Below are 4,461 nucleotides of genomic sequence, written 5' to 3'. Positions count from 1 at the left end.
ATAAAGATAAAAACAAATAAAAGAGAAGAAAACAAAACAAAAAAAAGATTATGATCAAATATGATCAGGCTGGTACATAGATCAGTGCCACACACTAGATTTTGGGTGTATTTTGGTCTGTTAGACGAAAGTGCCTCCCAAAATTTTAAAGAAAGTAAAACTTATATATGTACAAAAATAAGGGTTGATATGATGAAGGGATGGAATATGAGTGTAAAGATGAAAATTATAAAAAATTTTCTAAAAGGAAGTGATAAGAAGTTGTTTAAAAAAAGAAAAAAGAGGATTTATAAAAAAAACAAAAACAAAAGGGAGAGAATGTGATCAGGCAGGGGAGTAGAACAAAACCATACACTAGAGATTTAGGGTATATTTTAATCTGTTAGAAGAAACTATCTCAAAATTTTAAAGAGGGAACAACTTATATATATATGCCAAAAATACAGGTTACTATTATGAAGGGATAGAATATGACTCTAAAAATGAAAAATAAAAATGTTTTTTAAAAAAGGGATTGATAATATGTTGGTTGAAAAAGGGAAAAAAGAAAAATTCCAAAAAAAAAAAAAAAGACAGTTAAAAAAAAATTAACTTTGAAAGACTACAGAATCATGGTAAAAAACCCATGGATTCTATGTGCAGTATTCCCCTAGCGTTGGAGTTCTGCCGTTCTTATTGATCGGTAAACTTGGTCTTGGCTGGCTGTTCTTGCTGATCTTCTGGGGGAGGGGCCTGTTGCCATGGTTCCCAGATGTCTTTGCCGGAGGTGGAATTGCCCTGCCCTTGTGGGGTCAGGGCTAAGTAATCCTCTGGGGTTTGCTCTTGGGAGCTTTTGTGTCCTGCAAGCTTTCCTTACAGCTTTGGAGGATGAGAGTGAAAATGGCGGCCTCCCAATCTCCGCCCCGGAGGAGCCGAGAACTTGGGTCCCCACTCTTCAGTGCGCCCCCAGAGAAAAGCAGTCAGTCACTCCCATTTCCCCGGTCTCGGCCGCACTCCGCGCTCACCCGGCCTGTGTCCGAGCATTTCTATCTCTGGCACCCGATTCCGTGTGGAGTCTCCAAACCCAGCAGATCCCTGCAGTGTGCTCCCGCGCTGCTCCTCCCGGGGGAGGAAGGGGAGCCTCCCCGGATCTGCCGCTTGTTGGGTCCCTGCTGGAGGAACAGTGGCCTGACTGTGCCCCAGATCATGGTTTATGGCAACCCCGAGCTGAGAGCCCGGACCTCGGCTCCGTCTCTGCAGCCAGCTTCCCCGCTCCGAAACCTGGGAGCTCTGCCGCACTCAGGCACCCCGGTCTTCCTGTGACCCGGAGGGTCCTGAGACCACACTGTCCCGTGAGGGTTCCACCCTCCGCTTAGCCACCGGAGCGACGTCCCTCAGCGGAGCAGACTGCTAAAAGTTCCGATTTTGTGATCCGCTGTTCTATCACTTGCCAAAAGCGGCTGATGGAGGCCCCTCCCCCTCCATCTATCCTCCCGAATATTGCCTCGGATTCACTTCTCAGCACCTCCTACCTTCCAGAAAGTGGTCGCTTTTCTGTTCAGAGAGTTGTTGCTATTCTTTTCTTCGATCTCCTGTTGAGTTTGTAGATGTTCAGAATGGTTTGATCCCTATCCAGCTGAATTCCTGACACCAGACTAAATATAGGTCTCCTACTCCTCTGCCATCTTGCTCCGCCCCCCAGTTTTCTGGTATTTTTATTTTAGTTCTCTTAATGTAAACATTTGGAACATCCGGCAATTTCTTTATTGGTATCCCATTGGAAGCAAATATGAAATTAAAATACCTCCACCTGTGCTATTCTTTTCTTTCTTCCCTCCTCCACCTGATTTAAGCTCCTGTGTTAGTTTTTCTTAGTTTATTAATGATTAAATTTGTGTCTGTAAATACAATTTTGTAGCTATTACATTATTTATCAACTTTAATAGATTTTGATTGCTGTATTTATAATCTCTTCCATTTCTTGTCACTTCCCTTCCAAGTTACACTTGTTTTTATATTTTTATGTATTTATTGTATGTCATTTTTACATTCTCTTCTTTCTCCATTTCTCCCATTGCTATTTTAGCTGCATGTGTTTAGTGGTTATCACCAACCCTTTTGCAGAAGTTTCTGCATTCATGTCTTAGTTCACAAGAGTCAGTCCTCGAAAAGTTTCATGATAAGGCTCAACCTTTTTTCTTTGAAGAGTTAGCAGGCATTGCTTCAATTTATGGTCTTGTGTATAGGTCTTATGATGATGTTTCCTATCACAGGTAACATAATCTTTTTGCCTGCAAACTCAAAATGTTCTTTGTTTAGCTCTGACATCAGAAACTTTATTAGCATGTGTCTTAATGATGATCATCCTGTATCTTCTTATCTTTAACACAATATTCCCTCTCTTTAGTCACATCTCCTCTTTGGAGGTAAGCTTGATGGTGGATGGGACTCCATCTGTTTTCCACACTGTTGTGTCCCCTGAATATAGAACTGCCTGGCATATATAAGGTGCTCAATATCTGGAATTTTTTTCTATAATTGTAACTTTTCATCTTTTTTTTTTCTGATCCACTATGCATTTATATTTGGAAGGGACACTAATTTTGCATATGTTTTATATCCTTCATCTTCCACATTAATTTTTCTCTCTAATCCTGTTCAATTCTGCTCATTTCAGTTTGTTCCTGTTGCTCAATTCTGTCCATCATTTATTCTGTTACATTGTCACAAATGTCTCTTCTCCAGCTTCCAAAGAGACCCTTATTTCCATGACAGTTTTATTTTTTTCTTCCCACTTCTTTTTTTAACTCCACTAGCTCAGTTTTTTTCTCCCAATATCCTTTTCCTGAAGTTTCTCTGAATGCTGGCATTTCTGCTTCAGGAGCTGTTTTTAAAAGTTGATAATTTCATCACTCTTGATTTAATGGTTATTACTTTAATGATTTTTATCTACTGTATGGCAACACTTTTAAGTGTGTACTTGTTATCAGACATTTATTCTTTCTCTTACTGTTGACCTTTTTAAAAGCTTCCTAGTTTCTACTTTTATTTTATTTTATAATTTTTTATTTAGCTTTTTAAATAATATTTTACTACATGTTATAGATTTGCTTTGTTTAATTGTTTGTTGGAATCATTTTATTAACTATTCTATGTTTGAATGTGCTATGTTCTATCTAGCTCAACTATTTCAGGTATGGAGGAGTTTGGCCACTATTCTGGAACAATAGGAATTTTCCTTGATTTCAAGAGAAGTCATTAATGAAAGGGTGTTATCTGTGAAATGTTTAATTTTGCTTCTCCCATCCAATAGAGATCAGAAACGGCAATATTGCTTCAATTCATATTTCATTTTCTCCACCCTGGCTTACCTGCAAACTGTTTGCTATAAACTTAAGTTTGTTTGTATAGACCCCTGGAGAAATGATATGAATATGAGATTCAGAAGCTCCTACTTTTGAGCCTATTTTTCCCCCAAATGGGACTGTTGGGTTTGCTTCTTAACATATGCCATAAACTTTGGAATATTGAGCTCTGTGAGCTTATTTGGAGCTCTGCAGCCACAAGTGTCTGGATCTCTTCCTATATGTTCATGTGACACTGCCCTTATTGATATATGAAGATCAACTCATTTATAGCAAATATGGAGTTTCTGTTGTGTTTATCCTTTTGGCTTGGGGACTGGTTCTGAGAAGAGGGAGGCAAAAGCCTCGTTATTCTGCCATCTTTACACCAGAAATCCATTGTACTACTATACCCTAAAAATAATGGCTGGTAGTGAAAGGTTTTATTGGTCCAAGGTCCTGGAGTCAGAGAGATTTGGAAGCCTCTACCTTCAATATCTGATCAACAAATTAACATCAAACGTGTCTTTGTTGGGATTCAAGGCCTGTGACAATGGGAAGCATGGATGTATGCTGCCTCAGCTTTTCTAAGGAGAGCAATCAGTGTCCATATGAACCAAAGAGAATCTTTTCAGTCGGGATTTTGCTGTCCTGGATTGGGAGGAGCTGCCTATCTGACCTGGGCAATTAACTCAATAGAAAATTACTATCTTATGCCTAACTTTGTGTATTAGTCTCCTGAGGTTGCTGTAGCAAACCACCACAAACTTGGTAGCTTCAGACAACAGAGAATTATTGGTCTCACAGTTCTTGAGGCCAAAAGTCTGCCATGAGTGTCACTGGGCCAAAACCTGAGTGTGGACAGGGCCGCACTCCGTGTGGAGACTCTGGAGGACAATCTGCTCTGTGCCTTCTCCAGCTGCTGGAGGCAAAGCAGCGATGCACAGCAGCTTATGATTGCATCACTCCAATCCTTGCCTCCATCTTCACAGAGCCTTCCTTTCTGTATCAAATCTTCCCCTGTCTCTCTCTCACAAGGACACTGGAGATTACATTTAGGGTCTACACAGTTAATTCAGGGTGATCTCCAATTTCAAGATCCTTTGCAAATAAAGTAACATTTATCAGTTCCAGGAAT

This window comes from Leptonychotes weddellii, chromosome 2 (genome assembly GCF_054177405.1).
Source record: "Leptonychotes weddellii isolate Sample4059 chromosome 2, ASM5417740v2, whole genome shotgun sequence".
Taxonomy (NCBI): domain Eukaryota; kingdom Metazoa; phylum Chordata; class Mammalia; order Carnivora; family Phocidae; genus Leptonychotes; species Leptonychotes weddellii.
Note: the sequence above shows the minus strand (reverse complement) of the source record.